The sequence below is a fragment of the Rhagoletis pomonella genome, unplaced genomic scaffold, assembly GCF_013731165.1.
Source record: "Rhagoletis pomonella isolate Grant_MI unplaced genomic scaffold, Rhpom_1.0 Rhpom_scaffold_00006, whole genome shotgun sequence".
In the NCBI taxonomy this organism is placed as follows: Eukaryota; Metazoa; Arthropoda; class Insecta; order Diptera; family Tephritidae; genus Rhagoletis; species Rhagoletis pomonella.
Window position 1 is genome coordinate 80897616 of NW_023458560.1, and position 13798 is coordinate 80911413.

The 13798-nt window shown below is 35.7% G+C and overlaps 2 long non-coding RNA genes across 3 annotated transcripts; one reads left to right on the forward strand and one right to left on the reverse strand.

Annotated features, from left to right (window-relative positions):
• Positions 1-349: 349 nt before the first annotated feature.
• Positions 350-9741, reverse strand: LOC118741426. Of its 2 annotated transcripts, none has more exons than XR_004993279.1 (3): positions 9556-9741; positions 644-709; positions 350-441 (listed from the first exon to the last, which is right to left on the reverse strand). It is a non-coding gene; the product is annotated as an uncharacterized LOC118741426 (long non-coding RNA). The 2 variants fall into 2 exon arrangements; XR_004993280.1 differs by having other exon boundaries at positions 9519-9741.
• On the forward strand, positions 437-1560 carry LOC118741427. The gene is made up of 3 exons (XR_004993281.1): positions 437-557; positions 659-1143; positions 1207-1560. It is a non-coding gene; the product is annotated as an uncharacterized LOC118741427 (long non-coding RNA).
• Positions 9742-13798: the final 4057 nt, after the last annotated feature.

A 13798-nucleotide genomic window follows, 5' to 3' on the forward strand; every position in this document is an offset into this window, starting at 1 on the left:
AATATCAATGCAACAAGAAAAAAACACATTTTACGTATGTGTTGCACATACATATGTATGTATGTATGAATTTTAGTTTCACCCCATACGTATAATATATTCGTATATATTTATGTAATTGCATGGGTGTGAGTACCAGTACATACATACAAATATTACTTAGAAAAACTTGTACAATTCTTAAACTTTTAATATCGGCACATTTTTTACAACTTACCAAACTCCAGTAGGATAACAACTTCGCCTTCTGCACAAAACCATCTGGTACTAGTCTCCGGCTCAACGAGGTTTCCAATTTGTAGCTGCGTTGTATCTCAAATTTATTATAATACAGACCATAAGCAAATTGGCCCAAAGCAAACAGATGTATAATGGTGACGAACACGCGTGATTTATAAAGTTCAACCTTCGTCATTTTGCAAACAAATTTTGGCGAATTTTCTACGGAAAAATTGAAGCGGATTTGCACAGTTACATATTATACATACATATGTACGTATGTATGTATATGTATCTCTTATACACTTCAGGTTTTGATGATGGTCCCGTTTGTTAAGGTACTCGTAAAACACTTACATATGTACATATATAAGAACATACATACATACACACACTTTTACTTAGTATTTATTGTATTTTTTACAATTAATTATTTCAGTGGCACTACCGGAGCTTGTTTACACACGCGCGATTGGAGATTCTTTAAAATCTGCGAAAGAATTGCGTCTGCATTTTATAGAAATCACATTCACTTATATTTATGCATTTGTATATGTGCTTATGTATGCATGGAGGTACATATGTATTTGTGACAAATGGAAAGTGAAAATTTATTGTATCCGAAATTGCACCAAATCACATAAAAAACATTAATCTGCATTTTCACTCAATGAAACTCACTTCCACAACAACAATGGAGGTTTATCCGCATACTCGTTGGATTTAATGATGATTTTGCATACACACAAATAGCTATACGTATATGTACGTATTCCTGAATATACATACATATGTACATATTACAGTGACTAGCGGAAAAGTTCATTCAATCATAGAGAGAAAACCCGGAAGAGCGGAATGAAACTTGCGTACTCAATTCTCTAAACGAAGTGAAGGACTAGTTTTATTGTTAAACCTACACAGGTGAGTACTAACACAGCGTAGGATTCATGTTCAATCAATCACAAATCAAGTTTTTTCTAACAGCAATCGCCCTCGACAGGTAATGGTAAACCTCGGGAGTGTATTTCTGCATTGAAAAAGCCATTTGCCATCCGGAGACGCCGTAAAATTGTACAATACCAATTGGAGCAGAAGCTCGGCCAAAGACTTGGGTGAAAGGGTTACCCCAAATATTTTTTAAATAGAACAAAATTAATAAAATATCTTTTTCGTTTGCTTTTAAATGAAATTTTACTTACATTAACAAGAAAGGAAACTGCCTTGATCGAACTCTGGACATACTATCCGCTCTACTACACTATTCTATGTGGCAACATGAGGAAATTTTTACAAGAAATTGAGAAGATATGTGGATATACGCTTTTACAAATAAAAAAATAAAACATTCACCTTAAAGTAATACTCTCTTAACAATTCTAAAAGTAATTTTTTTTTGAAAACAAGAGTTTTTTCTCATAAATGAAATTCCTATGAATATAAGTTGATGAATTAGCTTAGTCTAGAACTAAACTAGAACTAAACTAAACTGTTCTACCTATTTTAAATTAATAAACTCAAGTGCTTTTCGCTGGTCAATTTGAATGATCACTGTTTTTAGATATACAAACATACAAATGTTATTCCTTTATACATTGTATGTGCTCATTCTACTTGAATGTAATGCGAATATTTATCAACAAAAATTTCTAGGGATGTGAAAAACGCCACTGCCTGCCGCACAGACTTAAAAAACAACAAAACAAAACGCATACCATTGCAAAAAATAGGTCATTGACGCAATAAATATCCGCCAAAAATTGACTTCATTTTACGTGGAAAACAGATAAATAAAGTTTACCCATACATACATACATACATACATACATACATATGTATACACATACACATATAAATACATATCGTCATTATCAATGCTAAAAGTCATGTTTGAGATATTTTCGGAAATTACTTTTTTAATACTCCTTAAGTTGTCTATCATACACACTCCCATACACCAGGTTTCAAATTCAAACTTATACAATGGCACATTACCAATTTCAGTCTCATATCTGAATAGCTAATTTATTTTGCTTGAATAAAGTCAAAGACCTTCGTCGATGAGATTGAAATAAGAAAAGAACATTGAAGCGATATCAAATCAATTTAATGTTCAATTGTTGAAGAACTCAATATCTCAAAAGATATATTTCGAATTGTCACAGGCTTCCCTAAGGACACTAGGCATTTGGTTAAACGATTTCTGTCGGTTCTCTGCCTCGGCTAGAGAGTGACCTAAGCTTGATGTAGCCTCAGCATGAGTGGCATTCACTCTCCGCACAGTGCACATCTGATATTAATAAATGTAATGACTAGACTACAGTGCGTATGAGTGCTGTCCCTAAGCCAAAAAATTAGACACTGTCATGCATACTTAAGTGTAGACTCTCTCACGCTCCTAAAAAATATCTAAGCAAAATTTGTTCTTCTTCTCCAAGCGAATTATAAGATTTAGCCAAGTTTTATAAGTGCCAACAAAAAAATTCAATTTAGTTATAGTCTTCTGCGAGAGCTGCACCGCGTTGAAAATACTTTTGAAAATCGCGTATTTCATGAAAAAATTTATATCGTAAAATGTGGTTTGTAATTCCCGTATGACACTACGCTTTTAAAATAGTTTTTATTGAGCCATAAGAAAGAAGCAGTTTTTTTTCTTATTCGCTTGTGATATACCTGCACCACTTTTTCGTGAGTCACCTTAATGTATACATGTATGCATACATATGTATATAATATCAAGACCTATGGCCAATTTTGGTATGCTAGTGTCTTTAAATACCGATTAGAACTCAGAGCTATGTAGTAGACATTCTTAACAAATAAATAAGCTATTACACGACGAATTGTCCTTAAAAAATTCTTATAACATTCGGTATAATTGTACCGTCATTGTTCATAGGCATTGTCGGCCCTCTCTTGAACCATTTTGAAATCCATACTGCAAAAAACACAAATCGATGGCCAATGCAGTTTTTTTCCAATATAATCAACGTTCAGCTCACGAGCTTTTAAGCAGAACAACCTACTTAGTTAGGTTGAACACAACTAATATTTTGAAACATATGTCTGTACATTAGGGTGGTCCAAAAATCCATGTGCAAAAAGTAAAGTCGGCATTTTTATGCTCTTGCCCCCTAGAACTGTTCTATGTATATCGAAAAAATATACCCATATTTTTTATTTTGAAATCAAAAATATTTAGATGTCGCTTAAAGTTTTCCATGTTTTTTATGTATATAGGGGAAAAAAACACTTTTTGTTGGAATGGTATAGAATTCTTGAAAATCAATATTTTTTTATTTCTGTTTCTCATCAGGAGATTCACATTAATAATACCCAATTATTTATTTGAGGTGTGCCTCAGGGTTGTATTATTGGTCCTGTGTTCTTTGTTTTACTTATAAACGACATTGGTGCCTGTTTTAGTTATTTTAAATTTCTACTTTATGCGGACGGCCTGAAACATTTTATTATGAGGTTAACCGCTCGTCGGATGCTTATGCGACTTAAATAAGCTAACTGAAAGGAGCATTAGAAATAAACTGCCTATGAATGTTAATAAATGTTTACAAATGACCTTGTCAAATCATTAAATCGAAACGCCTTCAAATTGCTCAACCTCATGCGTTGCTCTTGACTCCTGGATCTAGGAGTGCTCTTGGATTCGGCATCTACCTTACCCTAAGTCGCATTCCCACTTGTCTTTTATGAGACGCTATGCTTAAGATTTCAATCTATGCCCTAAGAATTGAAAGAGGGCAGAGGAACTTCATTCTGGTTGCTCTGCAACCGCTTCCTTTTAATGAGCCCGTTTCGTCTCCCTTAAGTCCCTTGCTATTAGAAAGGTCATCTATTCCCTTATGTTCTTGTATTGTGATATCAGCGGTCACCTTGATTCTTCTTTAGTCCAAGCTTCAACAATCCTTATAGAACGTCATCCACCGTTTCATATTAAAGTTGTTAAATCTAACTATTATAATTGCGTCCCCGTTATAATATCTTGAATAAACTTGATTTCGATTTGGCGATGCCCAGATCATTGTGTGGGTCCAGCAACTTATCTCCTAATTTTTTTATTTTTTATTTTAGTTTCTAGTCTGTATTTTGTAACCGTCGACTTGAATAAATGATGTTTGTAATTTGATAAAGTCTGCCTGCTTTATAAATATTTTCAAACAATAAGTATTATGACGTGTTCTTGCTTTCATACGAATTCAAAGATTTAAAGGTAAACCTGCGGATGTCCCTAACATTAGTATACAGATAGTAATCTGCTCACGGGGCGAGAATTTTAATGTGTGTATCTGTGATTTTTTCAAATTTTTTCCTCGCCCCTTCTCGATATATTTGGAAAACTATACAATCGACTTGTATTTGTTTTTGTGCTATAAAGTTTTTAAAAATTCATCAATTAAGCTCAAATTTCATATTTATTTATTATTTATGTTTATGCATCAACCCTAAAAATTTGAAACAAATCAAACACGTGAAGTGTGAACCCCGTCCGTTTTGGTATGGAACGCCCCACATACATATTTACATTTATCGACGGCACTTTGGCAAAACCTCGTATCTCAGAACTAACTACTACTTTGCATCTCGTAAAATTATTTTAAAAAGTAGGCCTTACAATACTACGGTTCATTATATATTATTCTTAATTAGCTAAAAAGTGCTTGCTATTTAATATTCAGTAAAAAAAGTGATTAAAAATGATTTTCTGTTATTAATAGAGAGTATTTTGGGAGAATGTTGTTTGACAGTGTTTTGAGATACGAGGTTTTGCCAAGGCACCGTCGTTACATGTTTGCATGTATGTATGTATGTATGTATGTACTTAAATGCACATACGAGTGTGTATTCAACAAAAGCCGGGTCCAATGCGGTTTACTATAGGCTATAGTCATATTTGTAGCCATCGTTATTGTAGCGCTTAAATGTTGCAAGAATAAACTGTTAAAGCAAAAATTCCAATAAATAAATTCTACGCACAACAAATAAACAAAAAGGAGCAACCGTTCACATTGCAGTTGGTTCGAAGCAAAAGTAAAAACTCAATAGCGTTTAGGGCACTGCAGCGGAGGCTTGCGGACGAGGATGGTTCTAGCAAGCAGTAGTTCTGTTCGTCGAACAAAAAAATTGTAAGAATTATCATGATTCTTGTTCAAATTGCGATCGTGCAGACAAAAAAATTATGCATCACTTATAAATTAAGAGCGCAAAGTGATAGTTCTCTTGGAGAGAATAATATTGTTGTGGTATTTATATGTTTGCATTTTTTCTCGAAGATAATCTGAAAAAACCAGTTCGTTAAATTTAAAAATATACAAACTTGAACGATTTTCCAATGAAAATTGTAAGTAAATGCTTGTTTACTTAATTAACTTAGTTAATTCCAATGATTTTAAAAGTACTCGTCTGAAAAAAATTTATTCGTAATCGGAACCAGAGTCGATTAAGCAAACACGATTAATTACTACGGCAAAGAAATTTAAACCTATGTTAAAGAACGTCAGAATAACAAGAAATGTACATGTGCATAAATTCTCTCTCTCGTCCATCTGATATGATTGAAATGCAACCGTGGACACCAGCTGGCAAAGAAACTTGCAGATTCCTTGCACAAATTTGCGATCTTGCAGAAATTTGCAAGTTTCTCTACTTGAGAGAGAATTTTTTCTTACTCTCTGATTTTTTGAGTGAGGGATAAGTCTTTGTGGATTTTTTACAAACAAACCTAATGACACATCAAGAAATGGGTGCAAACAAAGCTGTGCTGAATTATTTTACAACCTTTAAGGCACCGCACAGTGGTTCGGATCGCAAATCTAGCTGGACGAAACTATTTAAACAAATACTCGTTGATGGATCTTTACACCACTTCTTACCTAGGGGATTTTTGAGTCGCTGATTACGAATCTGAAGTCACTTATCAAAAATTCAAAATGGCGGATCCAATATGGCGGATATGTAACTGGGTATCTGGGGATTTTCTGGGTTGCTGATTACGAATCTAAAGTCATTTACTAAATTTATTTTATTTACTTCGGAACGAGCATTTTCATCAGATATTTCTTTCAATTTACTAATCACATAATCACGGACACCTTGTTGTCTTTTAGAAGTTTCAGCAACACCAAATGTCAAACAACTCACTTCTTAAGATTTTATTTACCATGAATAAAATTTAAGATCTCAGCAAGAAACACAAATAAATTTCCGAAAAAATTTTATAACAGCGCTTAAAGATTTGCATGCCTGTTGTATAATTTTTTAATTTCAGAAAGCAGAAAATTCGCGAGGTACTATTTTTTTAACTCTTACATAACCAAAGGTTTTATAACTCCAAGTATTTTTCTGTTTTGCGTTATGACCCCTGAATCTATAGCGGAATAAGTGTAATTTTTTGTTTATAAAGTCAATTTGCAATTATGCAAATATTTGTGAGTGCAATTAGCTGTCTTTTAAGTTAAATTTCAGCTTTTAAAATAGAGTTCTCAAATAGGCGGCGTTACCTTACTTTTTTTTTTGTTTGTTTTCATATGTTAATGCTTTAATAAATGCAATTTCTATTTGAATGTATTGTCAGGAATGTATTCCAAGTACCATTAGGTATTTTAAAAACAAAAAAATTTTGACTTTCGTCCAGCTAGAACTGCTATCCGAACCACTGTGCACCGCCTCGGGCGAACCGGAGAACGGTAGCGACAGCGTAGAGAATATCATACAAACTGGCAATCGAACTGCGATCAGTTGGGCGGAACAAATTAGCGGTTGGCGCTGAGAGGCTACTGGTTTTTAGGCGGGCTGGGGCGCACGAAGTAAATATTAACTCATTGAAGCGTGGCTCGTGAATGGCTTAATTTTCCACTGAAAATAATCATATTACATATGTGTGGATGTATGTATGTACATGCGATGAAGAAATAAAGTAAACTATGTACATGCACATCTGATATTGAGCGAAATTTGTTACAAAGAAAAAATATTAGGGGTATTCTCGGAGTCGTGCAAAGCCCTTGCATGGTGCTCGGATTGCACGGTTTGCAGAGCTGTCCCATAGGAAAACCGGCTTTTACCGTGCAATCCGTGCACTGTGCAAGGGCTTTGCAAGACTCCGAGAATACCCCTATTGTGTGCCGAAATGCATTGAGTTGCATCTATGATAAATAATGTCGGGCTGTAGCCCCAGTCATTATGTAGCAGCCCGTTGGTCCTTTAGTTGCCATAAATATAGCTGGGTCTTTACAAAAGAAAGACTTTTAGGGCTGTTCTGAGTATGAATGTTAATAAATCGCGATTTATTAATGCATAGCGGAAAACAAAATAGGACCTACACGTATATTTAATTCTTCTTATACTGACTTTCTTCAACATATGCTTGGAATTAATTAAATTAATTGAATAAATAAATATTTACATACTTCTTTCATTAGTAAATCGCCACAAGATTGTTCATTTTTAAATTTAACGAACTGTTGATTCAAAAATGCAACCGTGTACCACAATCCTGCTTGCAAATTCTTGCTGGCAAACATTTTCCCAGCACGAATTTGCAACTTCCCCTCCAAATCAAATGTCAAAATTGTGCTCTCTCCTTGCAACTTTGGTATAACGACGTATCGAAGGGCTAGCTAATTCGTAGGACTTATTTCCAATATTTGTTTCTTCAAAACTATATTCTCCAACTAGAAAACTACTGTTATACCTGTTTTTGTATTAATTGCGTTACAGCAGTTATATTTTCGGATCTGATTTTTTAGTTGTGCCTCTTTTGAAGAACATTGGTTCAAATGACTCGCACACGGCTAGATACATATTTGTCTTTCTTATTTACAATAGGGGTATTCATCTAGCGTAACAAACGTCACGTAATATGAATACACCTAATGTAACATGTGAAATTTTGCGAACCTGATGCATTGTAATAATAATTTTATTTTGGAGCTGTAAATGTTTTATTATGAATCTAGTTTAAATATACGCAGAAGCCCAACATCCTACAAAAATTACGTCGGAGAACACATTCTACCAAAACTTCGTATGACATATTAATTACACAGAATATACACTAAACTAAAATTTATACCAGTTTTAATACACATGTACACACACCAAGCCAGAATGAATATCTAAAATCTATGTGAAACAAAATCAACTTTGTGACAGTTTCACATACATAGTATAAAATCAATATTAGACCTCGAAAAAAATATTTATTAATCCAAAACATATCCGAAACTCCCAACACAGCAGCAAGTAAAGCAACACAACCGTCTCCTTCTTCCCCTAAACATCTTTACCCACTCGAAAAGGGAAGCACGCAATACTGTATGTATGTACATACATTAGGGTACCCATCGAAAATGTTTTTTTTTTTTTTGAAATTTCAAGACCCTATCCCCTAATTTTATTCGCATTTATGAGAAATATTATTGCCTATTTTTATAGATTTTTTAAAGTTTATTTACAGGTCGCGACCTATCGATTTAGGCCAGAAAATACGATTTTGTAGATTTATGAGTTTTTGAATGACAAGTGGATATATAGACTTTTAAAAAGGTATATAATAATATATTTTCGGACTTGGCTTGTTGGGATTTTTTATCGGATAAATTAAAAAAAAAACATATTTCTCTTAATTTTTTAAATTTTGACCATCGATAATTTCCACAATTTCAAAAATATGTAGTAATATCTAAAATTAAATCTACTTCTAAATAAACTGAACGTATTTATTGCAATTGCATCTTTTTTTTTTAATTAAGAGAAATATTTTTTTGTTTTATACCCGATAAAAAATCCCCACAAGCCAAGTCCGAAAATAGATTATTTGATACCATTTTAAAGGCCTATATATCCTCTTCTCAGATCATATTCTATCTTTGAAATCGAATCAAAGATAGTCATTCATAAACTCATAAATCTACAAAATCGTATTTTCTGACCTAAATCTACAGGTCGCGACCTCTAAATGACGTTTAAAAAATCTATAAAAATAGGCAATAATATTTTTCATAAAAACAAATAAATTTCCAAAAAAAAAAATATTTTCATTGGGCCCCTAATGTACATATGCATGTATGTACATAAGTAGCACAGTTTCAGGAGGTAAGGCAAACAAAAACAAACACACACACACAGATACACACCCATGAAGCGCATGCGACATAGCACACCTTCGCCGGTGACACTACGTCAAGAGTCATACAAAGCCCCTCCGCTTCACCTCCGCACTGCGCTGACCGCCAATTCGCGTCGCTAATAGTGCATTAAGCGCTTCGGATAGTTTTTACCACGTTAAATGTGGGACCCAAAATAGGTTTTCAGTTTGACCTGCAAAGCGTCACTCGTCGACTATTTTTATGCAACGCCACTAACCAACGGTTGCGTATTACTCGTACTCGTAATCGCTCGCACACAGTTTCTTCTTTTGGTATTAGTTATTATATTTTCTATCTACTAACGTTAACTATCGTTGAGTTGACGGCGCGCTCAACTGTAACGTCCACTCGAATCTGATTCTGGCAATCAACTGACAACTATGGCGATGGCGCACATCGAAGCTGAAATTGCTCAGGGTTCGTGCGAACGGGCATTTGGAAATGGCTTTGTGGAGGTGCACACCAGCAACATCAAAGCCAGCTAGTGGCAACCAAGACCAGCCGAAGCCAAAATATATATTCATTTCCATCGGCGGTGAGTAAATGTTTGATGTTGTTATGGAAGCACAGTGGGCTACTAACAATCAACGTGCTGCAAAAACACCTCAACGCAAGTCTTCGCGAAAGCATTGAGGGCATTGTTCAATGAAAATTTTGGGAGTGAAAATAAGGTCCGGGAAAGAAACCATCGTCAGAGTTATGTATGTCGAAAATGGTCAAAAAATGGTCATAAAATGTTGGAGTAGGATAATTTACACGAGTATAAGCAACTGCGAATGACTTCTTCAGTATTGATTATCTGCAATTAAATTTCAGTATTGATTGTGTGCTTCATTTGTCTTACAGTGGTATACCGATTAGATAGTTTCGACTATAATTTTTTTTCACAAATTCGTTTTTACACACTGTGCCTCAGCATTGCGGGCACTCGCCAATGTCTATCCGCAATTTTAAGGAATTTGCCATTGTCGCTACTACTCAACTATCCGGGCGGCATTCATCTGCGTGTTGCGTGTAGTGCGCATGCCCACTACCGTTGCCGCTGCTGCTGTTGCCTTAACGATGTCGACGTGAGGAACGCATTCCTGCTGATGCGGATGAAAGTGTAGTTTGGACAAAGGGAAATGCTATAAGTGTAGCATAAACATATCGTATAATAGCCACAACAGCTGGAATTTTTGTAATACCATATTTTATGTTTATGAGATTTGTTCTACTTTGATTTTTTTTTGTTCATTGTGGCCCTCTCTTCTATTTGCATTGAGTGTAAGTATGTACGAGTACCTACAAATGTATATACATATAAGTACAATAAGTGCAAAAAATTTTGTTTGTACAATATTTTATAAAACCGCCGACTTTGTTTATTTACACACTGTGGAACACTTAAATTCGCAAATTAAAATAAACAAAGACCAAACCATAATAACAAAACCTATGCACAGAGTGTAACATAAAAGGGAAAAGTGAAATGGATTTTTTTTAACAAAAAAAAAAATTATGAGTCTCTAGAAGTAAGCGGAGTTCCCGGGTAATAATGCGTACTTATTAAATGATAAAGAAAATTTGCATAGAATTCAAGATTTTTAGAGAAAAATTTAATCGTATCAGGATCTTTTATTTCATACCGAAACCAAAAGTTTTCAATTAGCCCTGCGTTTGTGTGCCGAGAAATGGGGATCAGACTTAGATATCCCCTTGTGCATGCACAGGCAACAATTTTTTTTTTTTGCACTTTGCGGTTTGTGGCTGAGTTTATGCACTCATACTGCCAGGGTGATTACGATTTGACAGATTATTCCTCTTAATTGGTTACGTATTGCCTCTTACGTATTTCTGCAATTTTTAACTGATGTGCTTTTCAGACAACAATTTACATATTTATATGTGTATGCACATATGTATATACCCTGCAGAAAATTTGACTAGCTTAGAGCTAGCGTAGAACTAGACCTTTTGCCGACAGTACTAGTTTTAGCTCAATACCCAAGCAATGCTTTCAACTGTCCAGATTTACACGGCGCTGTCATTAGCGGCGGCAATTGTCGCCCATTGCATTACGTCGCAACTAGTTTTTAACCGGTTCCGTTTTGGACGTTTTTTTTATAAGAAAACGTTTTTATGATTCGATTTTTGGATATTTTTTTCCTTTTTTTTCTGTTACAGATTCCATTTTTGTTTTTTATTTTATTTAAACAAGTAATTTTTAGCAAAAAAAAAACCGACTTAAAAATATATATATATATCTATATATATTTCATGATCCAATGATCGGATCTAAACCAGTATGTGACCACCGCTGAGACACTACCTTTCCGATGCAAAATGGATTTTCGAAATCGGTTGACGTAGTCCAAAGTTACGCGGTAACATACATAAAAAAAATATAAATAAATATTCCTCCCTTTTTGGAAGTCGGTTTGAACTCGCGACCACCGATGCTTGAGTCGGGGGTCTTCTGGCTGAGCTACTTTCGTATTGTACGAGTATAGAGCATTTGCACATTTACACCGCAAGTTTCAATTGTCCCTCTCTGCATCCGTTTTGCAGTTAGTTCAGAGATAGTTCCGACATACATATGTACGTAGTTCGGAACTAGCGCTTTGTCAGACTGTCCCTAAATTTTGCTGCAGGTATCTACTAACCGTTTATCTGCTTAAAATGAGTGCAGTATTTCCGTCATTTACATATGTTTGTTTTGTTGTTCTGATTTAAATACTCTTCTCGATTATCATTCTTGCTTATCAGCTTCTGACGTTGTTACTTGAAAGTTGATAAGTATTTATTATTTACCATTTATTTATATTCAGTCAATGTTTGTATGTATGGAGTTCAATGATGCATACTTCACTAAACCTGTTTTCACTTCTTCAGTCAGGGCAATTTTAAAATACGCGTTATGGAGCCCTTGATATCAAACTCATTCTGAAAGACTAGAATCTGTTCAGATACAATTTTTATTATTTACTGCGCTTTCGAAAAGGTAACACTGTCTACGGACGATAAGATATAGTGTCCATGGACGTTATCTCCGCTGACCTTATTAAAAGGCACCGTAAAGGTTGCATCATTTTTAACATTTCTGACATTAACTCACTTTTCGATTGTTACCTATAGAAAAGCAGGAAATATGGTGACCTTTTTTCGTCAACGACCCTTTTTCCGACTTTCCGAAAATTATTAACGGTAACACTGATTAGCGATAGACAATGTTGGAGAACGGAGAACAACCTTTGAAGTGACGCCAAACAAGCCAAAAATTGCATTTGACTGGGTCACATTCACCTCGTTCGTCCGGATTGTTGTTGTAACAGCATATAATTATTTTTTCGTCGGTGTTGTTGTAGCGGCTCCTCAACCCTGCCCAGATCGGCTAGTCCCTCAATCGTGGTCGCCAACCTCAACTAACGGGAGCGCCAGGAAGCGTGCAACTTTAATTGGGTTTGTCCTTAGGAACAGAGGGGTTAACTCGTTGGGCACATCTGCAATGCTGGCTGTCTGTGAATACCGTTTATGGCCTATCGTTATGCTGTCAGGTCCAAAGGTTGCCTTATGAACCTCTGGACTTCGTCCGTTGGTGCGTATAGATGCCTTCTGACGTGTCTTGACGAAGGCTCTGCCGCAAGCAGGTGTCCGTTCAGATGCCCACGTCGGTGACATCCCACTAAGAATTTCTTGCAGAGCATTGCGTTATTCTCTCTACGGGGAGCATTTGAGCTTCGTCGTGTAGATGGTGTTGTGGCGACATCAGAAGGCATTCGGTGCCTGTCTGGAGTGCCGTGTTTTGGCAAGTCTGTAGCTTCCTCCTACTATTCTCCGACGACCACACAGGCGTTGCATAGTTTAGTACTGGCCGGCCAATTGCCTTGTATGTTGCCAGCGCTGCCATCAAGCGACTTGAGGACCTTGTTGCGCCTCTATACTCTGTTGACAATTCCGGTTGTATGTGCCGAGAAGCAGAGCAGACTATCGATCTCCGAGAGTTTTCGAGTTATTCACCGTCGGAATTTGTACGCCACCCACACTGTAGTCTGATCTCCTTCGCCCAAGTGATAAAAAGGATTGCCGAGGATTTTGAAGGGGAGAGTGTTAAGATCCTTGCATTGAAGGAGCGGGAAAGTTCGGAGAGGTAACCGTTTACTTTTAAGCTCAAGTCTCCATTCCATTCCCAAACGCCATTATCGAGCCGATGTGTCAGCATCACTCCGTTCCGTTACTTCCAGATGCTCACGATATTCACGATTTGCAGGTTCAAATAAACGCGTTAATTCAACAAACAATTTATTTTTCTTGTCCGCGCACTTGCTCACCATGACGATCAGAAGGCAAGTGCGCTTGTTTTTTGTTAAGCAAAACGCGGGACGGTTGATAAAGATATTTGATCGTCTCCATGGCGCTTAACATTAAAAAAAAAA